The sequence below is a fragment of the Synchiropus splendidus genome, chromosome 4, assembly GCF_027744825.2.
Source record: "Synchiropus splendidus isolate RoL2022-P1 chromosome 4, RoL_Sspl_1.0, whole genome shotgun sequence".
NCBI lineage: Eukaryota > Metazoa > Chordata > Actinopteri > Syngnathiformes > Callionymidae > Synchiropus > Synchiropus splendidus.
The window spans coordinates 23,736,777-23,761,063 of record NC_071337.1 but is presented as its reverse complement, the minus strand read 5'-3'; the positions used below and the strand labels follow the sequence as shown (position 1 = coordinate 23,761,063).

General features: G+C 41.6%; 1 long non-coding RNA gene across 1 annotated transcript; it reads right to left on the bottom strand.

Moving 5' to 3' along the window:
- Positions 1 to 5,996: 5,996 nt before the first annotated feature.
- On the bottom strand, positions 5,997 to 23,486 carry LOC128757558 (uncharacterized). The gene is made up of 3 exons (XR_008414382.1): positions 23,337 to 23,486; positions 20,323 to 20,424; positions 5,997 to 6,172 (listed from the first exon to the last, which is right to left on the bottom strand). It is a non-coding gene; the product is annotated as an uncharacterized LOC128757558 (long non-coding RNA).
- Positions 23,487 to 24,287: the final 801 nt, after the last annotated feature.

Genomic DNA, 24,287 nt, shown 5'->3' with positions numbered 1-24,287 from the left:
AGGAAGCAGTCCAAACCAAACTGAACAGACGAAGGGGGGTCTGTGACAGGCAGAGGTCAATGAAAGCTTCATGCACTGAGGTGCTAACCGTTGAACCAAGAACCAGTGAATGTCCCACATTGTTCATCACTAGTGCACTGATGCACCATAACTGCATCATAAAATTCCCACATTGTGCCAACCGTTGTGATACACCATCATTGTTTCTTTCATTTTATAGCGTTTTCAGTTTGACATAAGTCACAGAGTTTGTTTGTCCTTCATGAGATGAATAAAATATCAAGAATGTTTTTACACAGACAACCTGGAACTCTGTGATTCAGCAGCTGCCCCCGCAACCCTTTCTGCCTTTGCCCAAAAAGATGCAATAGTTTATTTTAGATAAACGTCTGCGCAGCCTCTACGTTCCCACAAAGTACAGAGCGGATTAGATGGGGTGGAATCAGAAAAAACAAACCGTCATTACCGGATAGCTCTGCCATCTTTCCTGTAGAGACCTTTCTCCTCTGAGTTTCACCGTCTCAGCTTCATCCAGCCGCCTACTTTGCTTTATTTTCCTTGAAGAACTCTCACATCAGCCAGCAGGTCCATTATATAACGTGTGAACCGTCATGAGAACTGGTAAAACATGGAGAATAAAACCTACAAATAATGAGTTTTCATTCACGCTCTTCACCGTTTCTCATCTGGAGGACATTTGATGAACCAAATACTGGTCCATTAGTCACAAACAAAACTAATGCTTTATATGCTAAAATAAATAAACAATAAACCTTAACAAGGAAGATTATTTGAAAAATCAAACTAGTGTTTAAGACAATGTTTTACAACCATGTCAGGTGTGCCGTGGGAGTTGATCACCCAACTTCTCCGGACGATATGATGATATTAAATAATGAACAAATTTTGATTTGATGGCATGGATTCGATCACATTCTTTCTATACACTATTGATCTATGCTAATGCGTGGACTTCCCCATCAATTGCAGTGGCCAGTGTTGCACGCAATGCTTCTCTTCCCACACACACAGCTCACAGCTCACAAATATGCAACTTCAAGTTGTTTTTGAACTTGTCTTGAAAAATATAATAAAAATAATACATTTGGTCATCCGTGATTCAGTTTTTCATGTTGTTCTATTAAGTAAAATTTTCTGCTTTATACTGCTTTAGCGAGAATTTTAAGACCTTCGTAAATTCTAATTCAGCGACAGTACTTCACCACATTCAAATCACTTCTACGTTTGCCCTGTTCTGAGCAAAACCTATGAACCTAAAAACAAACCTATGAATCAAAGAGATACAATAATTGTTCACTAGTACTGGCAGTAATACAGTAGCAATGATGGATTTTTAACAATGATTTATGTATAAAAAGAAAAAAAAATATAAACTATTATAAATGTAATTAAACTATTATAAATATAACTATAAATAAATACCGGCGCAGTCAAAGTAGTGAAAGCAGCGCCTATTAAAAAAAAAAAGATTTTTTAAAAAACTTTTTCAATGTGAGCTTGAGCTTTACTTGTGCAGACAAGGATAAAAATATTTTGCATTAGACTATCAGATGATGACGTTCCAGCTTTCTTCCAGACCAGTCGACGTCCAAACCTCTACAATCCTCCGTATCTTCACACACATCTGCCGACAAAAAGATGGACAAAAGAGTATCGTCTGAAAGTTTTCCTTTTCTGGCTGTACAGTCGAATGGCTTTCCAGAGATTGGTTTATTTGGAAAAGACACTCAAGGAAGCTCCGGAGACTCAAACAGGAGAGTGTGATTGTAAATCTAATAGTGGAATCAGGTAGCAGGAGGAGACGTTCCAGACAAGGTGGAGGTCTATTTAAGGTCAAGAATAGGTGTGTTTATTAGTACTGTTTATAATGCCACCCAGAAGACAGACACACGATCACAAACCATCAAAGGCACACTGAAGTCACTGATCAAGAAATTCAACTTAAATGTGTCTTTGTAGCGACACATGGCAAAAGGTCATTGGTTGCTTGTCGCAGGGTTTTGGTTTCAGCACAGAAAAGGTCATGATGCTGATCACATGAGCGAGGAAAAACCTAGTTGGAGAGCCTTGCTTCAATTTAACAAGCGATGAATGATACAGTTCTGTGACTATAATTCAAAACAAAAACAACCCTCCACAGTCGGTGGCTGTGGAGAACTGTCTCTCAGAAACACTTTCCTTCTACGGTTCTGAAGAGACCACAGAAGTCTCATTTGGTGCTCGGCAAGAACATGTGCTGAGGATCCCGAGCCTAAAGATGATCCCCTGAATCTCTAATGAAGAACCTGAAGATTCCCTTAGTCTCCAGGGGTGACGTAAAAGCTTCCCCAGAGGATTCCCAAAAGCCTGTCCAGGATTCCCAAAAGTCACTAAGCTGCTTCGGTATACCCCAAACTCCCACCTCAGATCCTGCATACTCGGAGGGAAGCCACCAAACTTCTGTTAACAGCAGTACCTGGATCCATGTGGCTGGATGATCCACTACAGCAGTGTCGTGCACCCCAGACATACTTACTTCTACCACTTCCCAATCAAAGCCAAATCTTAACTTTTGCCATCATGACATCAAAGTCACATCATAGTCGTTTTTGCAAGCAGATGAATGAATGACACAGATGAAGTTGAAGACAGTGTCCAAAATCTTCCCACAATCCTGGTCAAAGTTGCTTCCTGTCCATCTGAAGGCTTCGTCTGATCTCTGTTTACGTGAATACCTCACATGTGGACTTCCTGTAACCTGCAGCGCTTGACTGACTCCTCCAGACTCCAACTGACAAACACTCAGACCAGGCCTCTATTTTTAGATCCAGTCGAGTCCCAAGAGACACCCAGCCGAGGGATGGTCCACCCCGAGGTCCAGATGTGTTTCCTATCCTGAGACAGGACCAGATGTTGTTTCTATTTAAAGACACTTCAGCACCTCTGGATTGTCTGGAACGAAGATCCACCCGCGAACAGACACTTGAACCTGTGAAGGTCAGGAAAGTGATATTTTGTCTTTCTGGGGCAGAAAATGAGTCGGAGTGATGACGGATATTTAACTGTGAGGTGATGAGGAATGTTTGGGTGTTAATGACGAGCAGACTCTTTGATAGACATGTGGGTTACAAATGTGTACAGACGTATCTTACATTGTATTTTGAAGTATGTTTTTGATATGTGCTATATTTCAATAATAACTGTTTATTTCCATCTGTTTACAAATGACTTATTTGCCACCGTGTGACTGGCTGAAGACTTTCCCTTGGTGAGATCATAGATGGTCCACAACTTGCCAAGTGAATGATGACCAAGCCACTTCAGTCCCATAATGCACTGCAACAATTGAAGCCTGATTAAACAAGGGCCTGTTTTTAGATAATCTAGTAATAATCTGTTTTTTGTTGACTCCCTCCAAGATGGAATTTAACGCCTTTGTTTTTATCTCTAAAGAGTCGGTGCTCTTAAACCAGCTTGTGATGGACCTATTTATTTTAACACATTATGTGTAGAGGTAAATGATGGACTTTAAATTTTATTATTAAATTTAAAAAATATTCAGTCAATGTTATGAACACATTTGGTTGTTGAACCTTTCATTTGTTCATCATTAGGTTCCTCAGCTTTTACTTTGCGTCCACACCCCACAAACTGTACGTGGGATCCCGACCAACATTTTAGTTTTTCAGATTGTTTGGAATCCACAAAACCAAACTCACTTCTCCTCCTGGCGGGTGCAAACTGCTGCCGCTCACCTCGGCCTGACCAACACGCCGCCGCCACCGTGTTTGGAGAACCAGTCTGTGGTCCAAAACACACAGCGACCTCACCTCCGACACTAATCTCCATTTCCCTTCGGCCACTTTCTTCACTTGGGCAGTTATGCAACGACTTATCTGGATTAGCCCGGCAGACGTACATGATGGCTGATGAGAAACACGCGGGTAATTCGCAGTGACACGCCACATCGTTATTCCCTCCTGCCATACGCCCACATCACTTCTAATGGGGCTGTCACAGGCAGCGGGTGTGGTCGCCCTTTTCCAAATACTTGGGCCCACAGCTATGATGTCATTGTGCTGCTTGAAATTAGGTGAAGCTGCACTCGGGACCTACTTTCCCTCTGACCTCCAGTTGAGCGACATCATGTTACATGGCACCTGAATGCCTCCTCACCCCATGTACTGAACACAAGTCTCAAAACAAGAGTCCATGCACGTTTGCACAAAAATGGAAAACATTTAAACCATCTCGACTCAACAAGTTTGAGACAAAGACGGGATCTTGTGTGTTTCCTATTCACTTGCCCTGTATTTTACACACAGGCTGCAGTCGGACCACACAAGGAAAAAAAAAAAACTTAAGGATGAATTTCTGAATCGAATGTGAAATAACTTATAAATGAAATACATCATATGGATATACATAGATTTTAAAAAAGGAAAGGTCCGATATACAACACATTACTTACCGGTGCTTTATTGTCATCCAGAGAAAAACATCTTTTGTGGCCGACATATTACGGATGATCAGTTCTGGCTTTCTTTCAAGTCGGAACTCGCTGCTGAACAAATCTCTGCAACTTTTGATTGAATGTACACAATTTTCCTTTTTAATCCTCCCAGTTTGGTTACAAAAAAACACACACACATTGTTATTGCAAGGGCTTCCCTCCGTCGTGATAACAAACACATTTCTGCTATTCAAGACAAATATTATTTCTCTCTGTTTAATAGCAAACCATAAAACCAGCTAAAAGGTTCAGCTGAATATGATTGAAATATATGATTACATTTGATCTTTCAATTGTTTTCTTTAATTGAACCATACAGGTATTACTTCAAATGCTGTTAATGAAATTTTCTGTGGTTTTATGGGGGTCTTTTTCCAATTTCTTTGTGGTGATCTGCTTATATTTTGATCCTGCACTTCCACTCTCCTCTACTTCAGAGTTCCATCAATGGTGCACAGCAGGAACAGATGCGATCACCTGGCTTTATATTGCACCTGGTTCCAGCCTCACCTCCCAGATCATCAAGATTCCCCACTGATCTCCAGATTTCTGCCTTGGTTGCTTGTTTGTTTTCTCCTCAGACATTTGGATTTTGGACTTGTTGTTCCCTCAACATTTGTTCTTGGGTTCCACCCGGCTCAAGCACACTCACATTTTCAACTAAATAAAAACGTTACTTAAGTCCTCTGATTTCACTACAACAGGACTGCTATGAAAAAAAATATATATATATATATATCTGTTATTATTTATCTTATCTACTGTATGTTCTCCCTGAATGAGTTTCCTGCAGACACTGTGGACGGTATAAGTGGTGGTATAAGTGGTGGTATAAGTGGACGAAAAGTGGATGGCTGGAAAATTGCTGTGCATGTCTGTATGACATGCATTATCAGATGAACTGAATCAATGAATAACATTCACTATAAACACCTAATTCACGACGTTACAAAGCAGGTAGCTTTTGATGAAGCTCCTCTCTTGGCTTCTCTTCTGCCTCACTTATCCGTGAAATGATCATCAGCGTCTGGAGGACTTTCAGTCCGTCACGGTTGTTGTGAACGTGAAGTGTTTTGGCAAAAGAAGAGTCTGACCCATGGGGTCATCCAGTCATCGTCCATCAGACTAGTTTCCATTGAAGTCCTGCGTGTGGTCCTGTCCACTCCGAGACAAAGTCCAGACAGCGTCAGGCCTCAAATCACCAGAGACAGAAACCTCAACGTTTTGTTCCACTTTTACAAGAGTTTTTATTTTCCCAATTTGAAAAACAGTTTTTGGCAAATTTTGCATTTGGATCGATCGGAGGAACCCCCTTGCTGGCTCCCCCATCTAGCGTGATCAAACAGAGAACCTTTTTCCTTGAGTCATGCAACGGTTTGGGGCAGATCTGAGTTCTTCTCAAGGCCCTTCTATGCTCAACATTACTCACAGATCTGGATATGGACGGAGCCTTCTGTCCGTGCTTTGTGTTCATTTCGTCCGTATTCCTGTTTGTTTCCACCAAGGCCAAACGGTGCAGTACCACCGAAAACCGTGGGGGGCAATATGCAGGTCTGATGTGACAGGAAGGCGGCAAAATTCTGCGTCCTCCAGTCGCAATATATTTAAAGGCCTCACTGTCCACCTCCTCCTGCAGCGTCGCCTCTGTTTCCGTCTTTTCTGCAAGAAGAACATTATCAATACTTCTTCCATAGTTGCCATGTTTGTTTTGGACTTTGTTGTTGTCGTAAACTTTTGACTCTGCGCTGCTCCCCCTGGTGGATGTAAATTCCCCAAAACTGACAAAAACGTATCCAGGTCTCCATACTACATGTGATATTTGTACGTGGTTTAATGCACTTTTTACTTTGATCTTGCACAGTTACAGGGCGCAAGAAGGTCAACAGTCACTCCCAGTAGCAAACAATTGAGATTCAACATTTAAGGTCTGTGTGTTTTTGGACCGGGTGAGGATTCCAGAGTACCTGGAAGAATATACAAATATCTTTTCAAAATAGTATTCAAACCTCCAACTGTTTTATCGTTGCATTCTATTGTTAAGGAAATAATTTGTTTATTTTTTATATATTCTTGACAGTTTCAATGTGTTAGTTCTCAACATTGGTATCAAAGACCACAAATAAGACGGATGCGGTAAAACTGAGAAAAAAAATACAAGCCATCACATCATGAAATGAATATTTAGTAATCCTCCCACTGACACACAGTAGAATGGATGTGTCTGAAAACTTTTTTCCACCACCAATAATAATCCTTTTTGTAGCCTGACATTTTCCCCGGTCACTGCCAATGTGCATTCAATTTCCTACTGTTGTTCATGAGTCAGAGACGCGGGGCTGCTGTTGTCCCACTCCTCCATCTGGGGGCGACAACACAAGATGCGTCACAGTGTCTGGACCTTCAGATTGAAATTACATAATTTTTGGAAAGTTGTGCTCAGTGCTGGTGTGGAAAAATTAATTGAGGCCACTGAGTTATTTTAAGACTTTTCTCAATCAGAGACAAACATCAGGGACCCGCTGGCTTTTCTCCTGCGCAGATTGAATTCACTTAATTGTGGAGGAGGAAATGTTTCAGAGTCTTCTCAAGGTCTCACTTAAAGGACTCGCGTCCCGGGCGCCAAATCTGTGAAAGAAGTGAAGTCTTGTCTGCCAGACTGTTGACTGGAAGGTGTTCAGAATAAAATTCACCCGCTGAGTTAATGGACTGAATACAAATCACACAGTTCAAGAGTCTGGATCTGTTCTGACAGACTCTGGCTCCAAAGTGATTTTATATTAATCACTTGTATAAATACGCTATTCAGTTCCTAATGCAGCACTTCGCTCTGCTCTTTTATTTAACTGCGGATAAAAGTTTAGGCGCTGGGAAAGTTTATGACTCCAAAAATAAAATTACAATTAAGTGTCATGTATTTACTCAAAATATAATTGAAGTGGAGGTTGCTCTCACTCGTGGCGAGGTCTACTATCAGAATGAAAACAACCAAATAAAAATTCAAATTGTAAAAGTGACATAATGAAAATAGAACCAGTGCAACGTGACTGTAGCGCGTCTATTTGTCCACTGCTGCGGTTGGTCAGAAATAATAACATAATAATAACATAATTATCATATTTATTGTCTAGCACCAATTCTCCTTTATGTTTCTTGTAATTAAAAATATGTAAATAAATTTAAAAACATTATGATGAAACAAAGTCTGCTGCAAAACTTAAAGCATTTTGTGTCACTTTGGTGTCACAATCGATATCAAAGGAGTACTACCACTTTAACATGGCACTTACACATCATGTACAGTACCTGACAGTTATCTTGTCCCATAAGAGGAGGTTATTTGAACTGCCAAATACTTTCTTTTTAATCAATTAAAAAAAAAAAAACTGTTCATTTTGATGTCAAGGGCCTCCACTTTTGAAAAGTTTCCTGATGTTAACGTTCCTGTTTCTGAAATGACTCTGTCATGCCTGTGAATAATTGTCCAATCCCGGAGTAGCGCCTCTTTCAGGAAAAGAACCCCATCGGAAGAGCAACCTGACCTCTTTCATCTGGCCGAAGATCCAACCACAGACCAAAGTGTTTATTATCAAGAACCAGAGGAATCAAGTCTAATGCTGTGCTTGCACAAACCTTTAAAGTATCAAAACGTTCAGTAACAGATTCCAGGAAACGTTCATGACAAGCACAGGTCAGACAGACCTCATAAGACGGTGGCTCAAGAGGACCGTATGTCTCTTTAACAGTCCCGAAGCAGCCCTTTTTCAGCTGCAGCAGAGCTCCATGAGATGTGGTCACCAGAAAACCCTGAGTCCACAAGAACAGTGTGTCGAATTGTCTCCCGCAGTGGTCACTGATAACAAATCAGTGCAGTCCAGCATACCATTTCCTGAGGCCCTCAGCTTTCAGAAAGGATAGTGGAGTGAAGCAGTAAAATGTTCAGTTACCTGATGAATCCTCTGCATTCCAACCAGTGTGAGTTATGCAGCAGACCACGTGGAAACCACAAAGACCCAAGATTCATCAAGAAAACAGCAAGAAAAGTTTAAAGTTGTTTAGGGCTCCACAGTATGGAGGTGTGCGAGAGACCTGCAGGATGGATGGCAACATCAACACCCAGAAGTATCAAAAGGTTCTGCCCCATTTTTTTTTTTTTTTTTTTTGAAGACACTGTGGCTTAATAGTTTGATGTTACGGTGGAACATTTTCTGAATTACAGCATAAAGATACTTTGGGCATTATTTTTGGGACAGCTCTGTTTGCCTAAGCAAAATCTGTCCCTTCTGTACGAAGTAAATGGGAACTCATGAATGGCCCATTTTGTATCAGGCTATCCTGCTTCCACATAAGCCCCTTCTGATTCCAACTGATCATTTCTGTCTTCCTTACAAGTTGCTAAGAGAAAAGACATTTGTTAGACATTGTAGAGCACATGAGTCAAAACTGCCATATCTGATTCATGTGTGGCGCATGGGAACCTTTAAGTCATAAAGTTCTACACATAAAAGTAACTCAGACTGAAAGAGAACTGCTGTCTTTGATGCATATTGATGTTGTGTGTCGTGTAACTAGCTGTTTTCAAGAGGAAATATTGTATCGCTCTCAAATTCTCAATGCAGATGGAAGGGAAACTAATGGAAGACAGGAGTGTAAAAAAAAACGATAAGTCATGGATTTGTTTCAAGGCAAAGGATGATCCAGCATAGACCCATTAAAGCAGGGGTCTCACACTGATCCACCAAAGGGCCTCAGTCGGTGAAGGTTTTACTTCAATCCTGCTTGTTGAAACTGTGTACTCTCAATTGAAATGTACCACTCTGGTTCTGCTGCATCCAGAGTTGCCTTAGCACAAAAGGAGATCTCTGATGAACATGTAACCACTGCGCTAAGGCAGTAGACAAGTGGTTAAAGATGTGACAGCTGGACCTTTGGGGGACAGGCCTGCCACAGCTGCAGCTGAGGTGGTGCTGTGTTCTTACTCAGGAGGATGTGCTGGAATACCTGCCGACAGGTAAGTACCACATGTTTACTGCTAACAGAGTCATTTAAATTCCTCCCCAGGAACACACACGCGCACAGATAAAGACGTTTACACAGGGAAGCTGCAGCGACATGAGCGGCACGCCGGCCAAACCCCGGCCCACGTTGATGGACTGTAATTCATGTTTTGGGTGTCTGACATGACGCCGCCACTTAAATGGATGTTTGTTTGATGACAACGGCAGCGTTGATGAGGCAACAGGGAACGCGTTAATTAGTTTGTACTTCTGATGTGTCTGACGCCAGGAAAATAAACATGAGATTCTCCAAGAGCCACCGTGACTCTGACCTGACCTAAGACCGCCTCATTCTTTTATGAACGCTCCTGTTCTGACAGTTGTGTCTGACAGTCGCTGAGACATAACAACTGTTGGTACTTCCCAGCAGGGTGGACTCATGGAACACATGGAGTAAAATATGGACGACTCTCTTCAGCATCTGCTACTGAAATAGTTGCTGTGCTAGTTATCCTGCTGCAGGTCCTCGTGATGTGTTCACTGTTTTTCCTCTTCTGTCTAAATTGTGATGCTGATGGATTGATGGAAAATCATCAGGTTCTGGTTGTGACGTTGGAGGTCTTGGTCCCTCAAGGCAAGAGGTCAGCTGGCCAGATGATGGAAGCTGAGCTTTATGAACCTGAAGTTCAACATATTTAAAGACAAACGTCTGAACACTCAATTAGGTACGTCTGTGGGAATGTTTATCTTGTGAGCATTTTTGTGAGCAACACAAAAACCAAAGTGGCCCCAAGTGGCCCCTGAACAGAGAAGAAAATTTCAGCTTGAGCAGTGATGACCATCATCTCCACTATATGAAGCGCTCTAGACCAGCTCTGGTGTATTCTAGGACTCGAACATGCCGTAACGTCGACCTTAAGTGTCCCTTCTCGCTGTCAGTTTGGATGATGAATGATGGTTTTAGGTGGAGGATGAAAACTGGCGACACACGAAAGCCACAAACCAAAATGAGGCAGGACGTGTAAACCTCCATGTCAACAAGGAAAAGCAAATTATGTGGCCTGTCGTGCGTTTCTGCAGATCGACAAATTCGGCCACTTGAAATTTGGCCAAGACATGAGGATTGATGTTTGGCATTAATGTTCGCCCAGACCAGTACTTCTCAGTTGCACCCCCCCTCCAGGTATGAAGCATGAAGAAAGAAAGTATGTTCCCAGGTCACATGCGCCTAGACGGACAGGGCTAGCTTAGCTTTACAGGTTTATTAAAGTAAATAATATAACTATTATGTAAGTATATATCTGTGTGTTTACGCTACAGAAATAGAAAACCAATGTCCTGTTTGGAAGTCAAGCTGCCCTTCTTAAAGGCATCTTTATACACCTGTGAAATCCTCATTGTATAATTCACAAAAACCTAGTTAATTTCATTTTTTTTTCTTTTTTAAACTCCGATCCTTTTATCTGTGTTTAATAACACCTAAATGAAGCAGGGCACTTGGAAAAGAAGCGACTTGTCCTCTCCGGTTTTGGTGGTCAGACTGATTTTCAGAAGTGAATGATCCCATGATCATGCTGCGCTGGAGTGTCTGGAATATTTTAGAACCGTACCTGAAGCTTCAGAGCATCTGGTTTTACAGCCACAAATGAAAAGTGGACGAAACTGGACCGGATGATGAATGATGATTACTGAACGGCTCTGAAGTGAGAAATGAATTTACAGAACGTGCTGCAAACTTCCAAGACCCCGTAATCATACAGAGATTAAATAACCTTGTTATAGTGTCAAAAAGTTCGGTCTTTTGGGGAAGGTCTGGTTACCTTTATTTGATTAATGATTAATGTAACCAAGTCTTCTTCAAACTTTGAACAGTTTTTTTTTCCCCCAAGGATTCTATGCTATTATGTTTTGGCCTTTTTCCACACACAAATTAAAAAAAAAAAAAAAAAAAAAAAAAAAAAAAATATATATATATATATATATATATATATATATATATATATATATATATATATATATATATAAACAAACCACTCCAACAGTCTCCATTTTTTTAAATAATTAGAAGTAATTTTATAATGTTAAAATGTAGTCATGAAAAGTCAGTAAAAATAATCAATAATCAATAATTTGCCATGTGATTTTCCTTTAATAATCCAATATAATATCAATATAACTTAACATGCAAATAAAGGCGTCAGCCATCGGACTAAAGTGGTTTCAAAGCTCTGAACATTTGGCGTCAAAGTTTCTCTTCTTTTGTGTCCTTTCTTATTGTTTCTTCCAAAATGGAAGGTTTATATGAAGGTTTGTGTCAGTGTAATTTACATCTCAGATAAATCTGAAGTCATGTGACTCCTGACACCACAGTGCCGCGGCCCATTGTTAGTTGACACCTACAAAAACCGGTCTTCTGTCTTGTCTCAAATATGTACCCAAATAAACTGCTGCCACTGTAGTTCCTTTAGCAAATCAAATATATCAGCGTCTATTAAGCCCACTATCACAGTAGATTCACATCTGTCTCAACGGCTTTTGCAGCTTTGTTAGCGACTGAAATGTTGGCTCCAGCATTTTCAACTACGTCCTGACCAGCCGTATCGTGTCAGCTTACTTAGGAGGTCAGCGAAGAGAAGGCATCACAGTGTGTCTTCAAAGTTGAACTATTGTTTGTCAGTCTGGCTGAATAAGCACTTTAATGAAGCTCTGAAAGAGAGTTGAAGTTTTGTCAGTAATGTATGCTGCTGGCCTTTAAGTCTCAGCGCTGTAGTGTAATCTCCTATTACTTGCAATTTGCTGAAGTTGTTGCTGGTGGCAGCTGGACACGTCTGTGACTTCTGTGGAAACTCAACAGAATAAACATTCAAAAACACATTTGTGGCTTCTAATCCTGTTGACCACAGAGGATCATGGCGGCCTTCCAGCTCCAGACGACTGCGAGCTTTGGGAATTTGGAAGGAGTTTCCCCTGCGTCGTGCGTCAGCCGCTGTGGCCAGAGTGAACACGCCCGACGGTTGCATCACGGCGGCTGTCACCCGCAACATCCAAAAGCATCCCTGCTGAGGCTGTGGGCGGCAGCGCCGCACAACTTCCAAAATACCCATGTATACACGTTCCGCAAATAACACAACTCACGCTGCCAGAGCCGCAAAGCAAACAAAGCTTTTTTATTTTTACATTACTTTCGCATCATTGTTGAGTATTTAAAGCACAGAACTTTATAAATAGAATCTGTTTGTTTTCCCTGATGTTTCTGACACTGAGAAGCACTAAAAAAAGGAGCAGACACAGAGGAAACCCTGCGGCCACACAGGAAAGCTGCCATCGTGTCGTTCTCCTACGTGATATCTGCGGCGCAGCAGGAGGCTGCAGGGCTAATGGGCTGGGAGCCGAAACACTTTGAAGAGGCCTAAACCACAACACAGCCACGCTGCAGGCTCCCACCAACATTACCTCATGGGGGAACAGTAAAACAGTCTGATCACCAGCAACAGGTTACAGTGCACCCAGCGTGCATGTTTGCTGGCTTGTAATATTTCTACCGTTTATATGAACTGAATCCCGACATTTGGAAATGATCAGGAACAAAAAAATCTGGAAACAATTGAGCTTTTTGATGCCTTTAAAAACAAGGCTCCGCTAATGTACACTCTGCTAATTTCATACACAATCTGTTTCATAGCATTCAAAGTGCAATATCTTGCTCCTAACACAGACTTTTACGCAGACCATCAGCTCTTAGTTTCGCAGTTTTTGTTTCCAAATCTTGACCTAGTGTCTTTTTGTATAACTCAGGAGACCCCTCGGACAGTGAATTTATTGTTGCCATAAACAACTTATATTAGCCAACACCTGCCAAGCATGAGTCCATCCAAGGGCAGCCCAACGTCAGGCTTGGCTTCCTGGGGTTGATATGGAAAAAAATCAAAACAGGATAAAAATTTCAATGATAGACAAACGGAAGCAACAATAGTGCAAAAGATGGGAGAGCACTAAAAACCACTCTAACGCCCTCACACACCTGACTGTGTCAAGCACAACGGAAACCGATACAGATATAAAGGTGGACACCAAAGTACTGAGTGTTTTTGTGGCATTGTACTCTGTTGAAATCAAGCAAAATAAGATTATTAATATAGACTTTTTCTTAGCCAGTGTAAGGTACGAAAGTCCAGAAGTGATCAGACAAGAAGTTTCAATGCAGTAAATAGCAAAGATGATGATTTATCATGATACTAAACTACATGCTTATACAAAGTAAACGCAAATATCTTTTTACATGTAAAAGTGCGGCCATAAATCGGGTCCTCCGATGTCTGGGAATTTCCAACATACTTTTCCTGGGCACCAATCAAACTCTTGTGTCATGTTGTTGGTCAGGCCCCAGGCCTTTGAGCAAAACTGGTGGGACTAGTTAGCGAAACACCCGATGCTCAAGAATGCCGTCGACAGTTGAGGTCTTGGCGGCAAAGTCAGACTTCCCAGTGCATTGGCAAGTGCTCGGTATTGAACCACCGAGTCACCGAGCTTCTCCCAGTCTGTCAGGACAATGAGCATTTTTGTTTCTGCTGGCAGAAGTCTGGAAGCAGCTATAAAGGTCTTTGCAGTTGGAAGCCTGCTCTGCTTTTATGAGAAAAGGTTATTCACAGAGGTGACACCTATTAAGGTTAATAAGCCGCACAGCGGTTTGATGGGAACCAACAACTGAAATAAAAGTGATCACCTGGTGCAGCAGTAGACGTTGTGCATTGTCTCTGAGGGCAGGAGTGAAGCCAAACACGAACCCTCTTGACATTTCCGTGATAATATTACGGTTAAAACGCGAACATGCTGTGGGAACTTTAGGACAGGATGTACAAGCCACGTAACACTAAGGTATTTGCATTTGATGCTTTAAACATTTGGTTTCGGGGCTCTTAAGTCTTTACGAGCTGCAGATCTAGACGAGAGAAAATGGATCCATTGTTTTATTTGGTGCGACATCTTGCTATGAGTTCACCATCTGAGCCGAAGTGCAGTGTGAAGAGCGACGGGACCCGTTCAACTATTAGGAACATGAGAGGGATAATTGGAGGAGCCACTTCATGCCAACATGTCAACAAGGCTGTGAGCGAGCCAGAAGACCTCGCTTTGATCCCAACTCCATACCTGCTCTGAGTGCTGCCAAACCTGCCCCACGCCACTCTCTGCCTGACGCCTCCTCCCTTGCTGCGTGACTGGTTTTCGCACCATCTCCCCTCAGGAATGGCCCTTTCAATTCATTACTAAAAACTTTGTTTTTATACTGCTTCTATATACAATAATTTACTGACTACCACTGAAGTTTGTTACATAAAAAAAAAAAACAATGAAAAAAACAACTTGACAACTGCTCTGCTGTCAGGGGGTCTGTTAGTGAAGGTTCTTATTTGTACATGTAAAGTGACATTAATCCGATAGGCATCTTCAGTCCTGACTGACAGGGCAGAAAGAGTGATTCTTGTTAGCAAGTGACACAATGGCAGTGTGGTAGATGAATTGTCATCAGATCTCAGTCTCTTCAACCTGCCCAAAATCTCCCACAAAACACCTCCTCCACTCACATCTCTGGCTTCATCTAGTTTCCCTGCATCCAATCCAAGACTCTGTGACTTGTCCATTGACAGGTCCCACTCTGTCTTCATCCAGTACTTCATTGAAGCAGACACCCACCATTTTCTTCTGCCTTGTATCCAGAATGGTGAAAGTATTCCACCCGTAACCAACATGGAGCATGCGATGGCAAAGTGCCATGTCTCGAAGGCATGAGAATCTGTAAAGTCGGCGAAATCACAATTTTACGACCATAGTGGCCACGCAGAAAAAAGAGGGCATCCTATTCCTCATGTTTTCCAGTTGTACTCTAGCTAAAAGTCTACTTTTGGTCATGAGAATTTGTGAGGTCCTGCATATAAAACCAGGTCAAAACCTTGTCGTAGTCCTGGATTCAGATACTGGGGTTAAAAAAAATAAATCACAATCTATCAATCAGAGAAGGCTCTTGAAAGGAATGGCATGAAGCCTGTTAGACCTGTAATAAGGGGGCCAAACACATACTGTACTGTAAATGTTTTCAGAGGCCATACGCTTCAAGATACAAATCTGGTATATGACAGCAAGTAGAAAACACAACAACGTGGAAGTGAAAGTGCAATGTCAAGACACTGCTTGCTTGTTTCACGGATCGCTTCTTGACAGGCGATTTTTCGTTACACATCAAAGGTTTTTGGTCATAAATATTGAACATGTTAAATAATTATGATTGTCGGCCCTTGTGTTTTCGGAACCGATTATCAGGACAAACTCACTCTCACACCCTATAAATAATCGAATAATATACCGTCCTTGCTCAGGATGGCACTAGAACCGTGCAGAGACGTGGCGAATTGAGATGCTTGCAGTCACCACTGATGGTTAACAGACTCAGACAGAAACAGTCCAGACTGGATGAGGGATAATAAAGGACATAAAACCTTCAGACAAAACAACTTGCTGTGAAAAGGATTGGTCTGTTGGTCTTGTCAAGCTACAGAAGCTTTTATCTGCCACGCTATTAAAATGTATTGTTCACTTTCATCCCAGTTTCCTTCTGTGCCCTGCTGAAAACATCCACTTGATGGAGGGAATGTGTTGAATTAACTGTGGAATCTGACGCAGTCTTTTTCTTTATGGAGCAGACAAGAGTGTTTGGATCAGTTGTTTTATACTTCAGTGCGGTTAAAAACAAATGACATACATATCCAAAAAAATGTCTGAGAGATGTTGATTTTTCTTTTCATCCTGTTTACTTCTCAAGCATTTTCATAAAAGCCAGGCTTCTTGTTTAAGGGCGTCAGAAATTAAACTCCCACCTCCATCCAGCATTCAGCTTCGTCATTTGCCATCCCAATTTGTTTCGGACCACAAAGGCATGTACTTTTGGTTTGCCTCAGTGAAGCTGTTAACGCATTACACATTTTTACATGCTGCCATTAAAAGCCACACTCTTTTAAAGGCCCTTTTTTTTTATTTTTAGCACGTCTCAGTGCCTGAAACCTTCCAATCTGTTGCCAGAACTCCAAAGGTTCCGAACCCTGCTTTTCAGCAGGATGGTTCCCCGACATTAATGCCAATCTGGTATCGACTCGGGAGATGCCCACCCACCCACCACAATTACCCCCCACCCCTAAACCCTGCAGCTCTTCGTGGCGAGACAATGTAATTACTATAAAATTCCAGCTAAAACGTGAAGCAGAGTTTTTCATCTGCTGGCAGCCTCCACAGACCCACCCGTCACCAGGCCCCCTCCTCCACCACCATTGCTGCAGGAGCAGTGTCGCTACGGCATGCGGTCGCGGAACCACAGAGTGTTTGAATCGACACACGGCTGTGATTGGTATCAGACACCAGAAGATAAACAGATGAGAGCTGGTCGCCTTTCATTGTTGTTGTTTCAGACTTCAAATAAAGGAGAGTGATCCAAAACAAATATCTAAATCCAATGCGTACGTGTGGGTCGAAGATAAAAAGCATATTGTGGCGGTCATATATTTCAAACAGATTCCCAAACAAGAATTATACAAGTAAATAAACTGAACTGAACTGAAAAAGAAAAAAAAAAGAAAATCTAAACTTGATCGTTGCGCTTTCACTCACGAAGTCTCAGTCAATGGTCCACAGTCTGCTTAAAGGTCAGGTATTACAGCATCCTCATGAAGTCACTTCATCTCGGAATCTCTTATTCAGCTGATAAATTTGGTCAATTAAACCCCCAAACATCTGTTGGGCAATCAAACATAAACACAACAACCAAAAGGCCATTTGGCGGAAAATCACCGTTTTATTCCAGAAGGCAAATCTGGAGGAATCAGACATGTTGTCAGTGAATATGGTTACTGTCAAACAAGCATTAACTGCACTGACTCCAGTTTGGACAGCAGGCCTTTTATTGATGAGAAAACCATCTACGAGACCTCTGCAATATATCTGAAATGATATTCTGGACTGAGCCGAGGCAGTGAGGGATCAGAGTGACTCATGGAAATGCTGGATGGGAACACAACACACAACAAAGGGAGTAATTCACAATAGAAGCAGGACAGAAAAAGAGAGAAATAGGGAGAAAACGCACAACAGATGGAGTCTGTAATCAATACTACAGCTGCACATCTGCACTCGCCTGCAGCGGTCGAAGCATCTTTCCATCCGACAACCCAGCGAAACCCGAGATCGGCCCCGACCTTGTCATGGGAAAACTGTTTGTCGATCAGATGGCCAATGATGTGTTTGATTATGTTTGTTGGCTACTGGAGCCAGATTAGCATCAGAACCAACGTTGGTCCTCCCTTCTCAAAACAGCCAATGAAAGTGCTGAATTGGCAAATTGGTTGTCCTGCACCACTTGAAAATACGTATGACACTTTTATGAGGGTCCAAACAGGACAAAATTCATTCTCGCCCCCTCACACACATGCACACCCACTATTTTGAAAACTGAATTTAGGTTGAAGCAAAACTCTGCTGCAGACATGTGACTTCAGGACGCTAAACAGGGGAGAAATGGTATAATTTCTCCTGATCTGTTTTCTTGTCAACTTTCTTTAATACGTGATACTTAAAGCTTAATGAATCAATACTGCCACTGTAAAGGTTCATGGAACTCTGTTCAGAAATAGTTGAAGTTCAAGACTTGCTGGGCGTGAATATGAAATCATCTTTGTATCAAATACTGTCGAGTACATGTTTTGGATTGAATGTTTAAAATCACTTTCTTGTAGTGAAATTTTACTTACTTTTTATACTTTTATACTTTCTAGTTCTACTTTCTTTTTTAAATAAACAAGAGAAATCCCAGGAAAACATGACAGATCCAAGGACGGAAGGTATTGTTTACTGCCTAGGACAAAAAACAGAGCAAATCCTGCCTCAGTGTTTCATGCTAGTGAAGTTTACAGACTACCGTAACAACTGTGGTATTCTACTTTAGGCGTTTGACCTAGTTGCTCAATTTAGAGAGGCAGATACCGATTTTTTTCTTTTTTCTCTCCTCAACTAAATTAGACACAAAAGAAACTTTTTTTGAAGATTAATTTCATGAACCTACTAAATAACAATGATACTGAACAACACTGTACAGGAGGCATTTCAACTTTTGAAGCTAATAAGTAAACAATAATAAAACAAAGAATATGAAATAAATATAATTTATTTTTTATTTTATGTTAAACTTCAATAAACGGATCAAACCAACAATGTAGACTTCAGTCATCACTTGTTACGGTACTTTAGAACCTGACAGACTGCTCCTCTTTTCATTGACTACATGTCCAGGGAATGAGTGTCTGGGGTCCCAGGATGCTATTAGCACGTCTGGTCTTCAACAAGAGAATCCAGCTGCTTGTCCAAAACAATAAACTCCATTAGCATTGGTTTCAGCTGTGGTTTGAGATATATATATATATATATATATATATATATATATATATATATATATATATATATATATATATATATATATATATATATATATATATATATATATATATATATATATATATACTTCCATTTTTATTTTTCACAATATTACTGTTCTTTGACCGAGTGAGCACGTCGACGTCTGGCTGTATTTTATGCTATGAAACATACAGTAAAGTGTTGAAATGCATTGAAACATAATGCTGGTCATCATGGCTAAATTCATGCACACAAGATGTTAACCTAGATGTCAGATTGCACTTTTCTCTGGAGTGTCCGGAACATAACTACTGCTACTACAAGCTACTGCTATATTTCACTTCATAACAGTGAACAATAACGGCTCTTACCGTGGACATCGTGTACCCTCTAATCTAAACGCAGATTACACTTTCTACATAATTCTTTTTTGGCTGCGCTGCAAAAAAAAAAAAAAATCAGCACCAGACTTTGAAGTTTCCGCCTTGGTGCCAATTAGCAAGAAAAAAAAAAAAAAACGTCCATAAACCAGATGCCTGTAAAACTGCTAACTTACGTTTTTGTTATATGATTTTTCTTAAATTAGAACAATTTTATATTTATAATCTCCAACTGAGACCCTGACAGGCATTTTTAACATCCCAGAAACACCATTAAACCACAAACACTAATCTGTACTCATGGTGCTCTGCTGCGCTGCTGCTACATTTTTGACCCAGCATTTGCTATTTTATTGCAGCAGTAATTTACTTTTACTGTATTTTACATGTATTATAAATGCTTTAGATTCCAGAAGACATTGTTGAGCTCAGCATCTCAGTTTAAAGACGTGATTAAACATTTAAATTGAAATTTATGAAAGCATTAATCTAGAGCATGTGAAGCATAATGATCATTTTTTGGTAAATAGTAAATACGACATACGATAATACGATGTCTGGACAGCTTCAATGTCTGCAGTTGGAATAAAATATATTTAGGTCATGACGCAGAGCCAAAGAAAGGCAGCAACCAAGACCCATAGAGCCTGTAAGAGTCAGGCAAAGGAATAAAGCTCTGAGGAAAACTCAACATTATAGCTTAGCTCTTCCCATTGAACTCTGCTGTAAAGTGAATGCACTTCTCTTGGTGGATGACTACTTTCCATCCATCCATAAAATATTTTCTTGGATTTTTGACGACAACACTTTGAGGTTCTGATCTCTCTCTCTAGATTCTTTACGCACCAGGAGGTTGACATCATCCAATTACGCTAGTGATATTAATCCTAAAGTCGCACACCCTGCCCTCAAGAAGTGCCCAGTGAAACCCTGTCAACGAAGAGCTGGAACAGGATGAGTGGGCGCACAGGGAGTATTTACTAACCTTCCTACTGACTTCAGAGAATCGGCCACCTTGAACTTTCCACCACCAGTTCCCACACCGGACTGCCAATGTGTCAGGGTTGGTTTCCTGTCATTCTCCTCCCTGAGTGAAGTGCAAAGCACGGCAATTTATGAACAAATGAATTTACAAATCACGGTAATGAAACTCTGAAGCATAAACAAGTTTTTAAAAATTGGAGTACAACAAGCACAAGCAGACTTCCAGAAACAAAAACACAACCGAATTTACCTGTCTGTCAAGTTTGGCTTGGCAGCGCTACTGCGAACGTTAACTATCGTAAACTGCTAAGCATTCAAGTTGGAAAAGACCAAAAAGACTGAAGTGAAAAATGAAGCCTCTTCCATTACTGTCACTGACTTGGAACGCTGCTGTTATGAGAAAAGTGACATAAAGTCCACTTGCAGGTCTCTTCGTCCCATTTAGCGTTGGACTGGTGTCCCAACGGAGCCCAATGTGTCTGTGGCAAAACTCAAAGAATTCATGCTGAGATTTTATTTCTTGGTCCTTCTAGCCGTTTCCAAAGTATTTCCTTGACAACTGCGAAGAATCAGGTTCAGGTTTGTAATTTGGAAAACGCGGTTGTGGTTCAGTAATTATCAATAGATGGGTCTGTGCAGCCCTGGGAAACGTCCCGCCGGTGAAGAGCAGGGAATCTGCCTTCTCCAATGTGTTATCGATAATCTGCGGACATTTGTTGGACAGAAGTGATGTCACACGCTCTCAGATCTCTGCTGGATGAGAGGCATGTTAATAAGTGTAGGATTAAAGCTTCAAATAAATCACAATGGCTCTTTGGGCCTGATCTGAACCAGAAGGCAGCCGGGTTTAATTATACTTTATTGAAAGAACGGCACCAGCAGATATTGCATCTCGTTTTTCGTGGGGGTCCTGAATGCAGCAGCGGGGTGTGTTCTCTTCACCTAATGACTGCCAGGTCTCCAGCGACATGTGGAGAAATGCTAAGCACGTTTCTCTCTCCTCCAAATAAGTCTTATTTCCTCAAGACATTTTAGGACAATTTACAACCAGAGGCACAACAAGGAAGCGTGTATCGATTTCAGCCGCACTCAGCATGGTATTGTCATTAGGATCGGAGCCATGTGCGCTCTCAACTCTGGTCAGTGGTCCATTCATTCATGCTCGCCGGTGTTCTGTCTGCAGAGAACCCAGATAGAGCTGCTGCGTAATACTAAAGCATATTCTGTTGTCGTAACCTGACAGCAAAAAAGGTCAATGTGGCCAACGTGTTTGACGCAAACATGAGTCTATGTGGATGTTATATGCTTTTCCCCTGCTTGCGTGGGTTTCCTCTGGGCCCTCTGGTTTCCTCCCACAGTCTACAGAGGTTGAATGAGGACTGTGAGTGTGAATGTGTGTAATGTGTATGTACTCTGTGATGGAATGGTGACCTGAGCAGCTCCAGCCTCTTGCAAAAAAATGAATGCACTCATGCTCTACATAAATATTCCATGAACATGTAGTTTTGACCAGTCAGTGAGAAACAAGTCAGTACTGCACCATTATTCTGATGCCAAATCCCCCATTTAATCCAAGTCAAATTGGGACAGTTTTCACGGGACTAGGAGGCAACAATCAGCTGCCATGTGTAACAAGTATGCGTTTTGGCATCTTCTATATCATTGAGCAGTTTTTTTGTTCAAGTAAACATATAAATATGCCTCAAGGCTCTTCAAGTCTCATACGTTAAACAATGTCCCATGGATTGTGACAGACTGCAATGTCACCAGTTCTAGCATCTTGATGGTGTGAAGATCTTGATGCTCATTCACATGATTTTCTAGTCGCTTCAACATGGATTTTTCCCATTTGCATTGAGTCAAGAGACAGCCTGGTTCCTCCCTTCCATCAGCAGTTCCAACTTTGTAGCATATGTTTTTCCCATTTTGCAGTGGCTCTAATAACAATATTTAATATGAACTCATTTATTAATGACCATTTTGGTTCTTGTCAACAGAATTGTTGAAAATCCAGACATAGATAGGATCATTGTTCCGCCTCCAGATTCGTCATGAGTATGTTTGATCCGACAGTCGGTTCCATTTGTGCTCACTGACGCTAGTTTCTTGTTGATGCATTAGGAAGTGAGTCTGGTTTCAGCTTTCAGTGCACCTCGATTGCTGACAGTTACTTCCCACGAGTCTGCGGAGCTACTGACCTCCTCTAAATCTGCTCAAGTGATCGTGAAATGTTGTTGGACTTCAGCTGTTTTTTCCATTTCACAGGTGGTCTGAGCAACCCTCTTTCTTTTCAGACAGCTACAGATGGATGATGGCAGCAATGTTGTCGGCAGCTCTGAGTCTGTGATGTTGCCTTTTTGTCTCTTACCTCTTGCTATCGTCCAACATTTATTCAAACTGCGGTAGAAGGAACACTGACGGTGAATTTAGTTGTGCACATGGTACACTGGCATATGAAAGTATACCGATTAAAAAATGGATAAACTTACAGAATACTTCATGTTTTTTCGACATGGGTTCCGCATCATAAGTGAACAATGATAAAAAGGCTCCACACATCAACAGCCAGTCAGTCACTGCTGCGCACGCAGCGATGGAGCACATTCATGGGCGAAAACGGCTTCTTTAATATAAATCAAACACCTGTAATATAACAGCGGAAATAAAATGCAGAATAACAAGGACAAGTCGGCTGATACAAAACAAGACTTGCATCGGACTTCAGACTTGTCAAGTAACCTTGGCATGGGTGTTGGATCTCTTTAAATGCATCGAAATGGGTCAATGATCTCATGGTGTTGCAATTCTCATGCGACTGAGTGAACTCATCCACACATCAGGCAGAACCCGGCAAACCGCTACCAGTTGTAGTGTGAATCCAGAGTATGAACAAGTCACAAGCGGCAAACTATCTTTTCTGCAGGACACATGGACTCTCTTAGAAATAGATTTTATATATATATATATATATATATTGGTTCACCTCTGTGTCTGGCTCCAGGTATCAGTACTCACATGTCTGCCGATCCAGAGCGTGTAGCCTTCAGGTCTGCACCTCAATACCCAAAGAAAAATCTTGACTTGCACTCAGGAAATCATTAGTCTCATTTCCTTCTCTACTGGCCGACTCGACCTGCCAACATGGTAATGGAAGTTCTGTGTCAGTGTTTCTCCAGAAAGAAAGAAGCTTAGAGAGGATTTACTGATGCGCCATCCCTGACGCCCGAGCCACTCACTCACCAGATCCTCCGTATTAGGAGACAATTATCAGTGATCGCCCTCACTTTCAATTTGAAGCAACGCATCAAACCTGGTGTTGGTCCGTGCCAGAACGCAATCACCTGTCGGAACAGGAGAGGTGTCCCTAATGAAGCCAGCTCAGCCAATCGGTGACATCACGGTGTGAGGAAAACTGCTGGTCTGCACACGCACTCATCCCTTCCCTGTTAGCATCAGCTAGAATAGAATAAAAAGAACCCTCTCTTACTAAAAATAAGTTCGGTGAAGCTGAAGAAATGTAAAATAATTTGGTTAAAGTGCCGAGGGAATGGTGAGGGAAAAGATAAAAAGAGGAGAATGCTTGAATATAATAAGAGACGACGAGAGCGAATGAGTTTAACTGGATTTTCCCTGCATGCTTTACCCTCAGGAGGGGTTGTGGGGATTTCGCTCTGTTTGGCCGGAAAGGCGGCCTGTCAACACGCCCCGTCAACAAAGCCTGTTTCCATGGAAACAGCCAAATAAGGGGGGAGGGGGGAGCGATCGAAGCCAAATTGCATTTTCTCCTCCAGTCAGGTCGATTGGTCTGAACGAGAGAGTTAGGGATGGAGAGAAACTTCAAACATGTCACACAGTAAATCACATGAGTTCTGGTCTGCGCTAGCATCTGCCCAGCTCACTGAGGTTCAGTTTGTCAGCCCACATCTCTCGCGTGGAGAAAAGTAGACAACAATTCATACAAGAAAC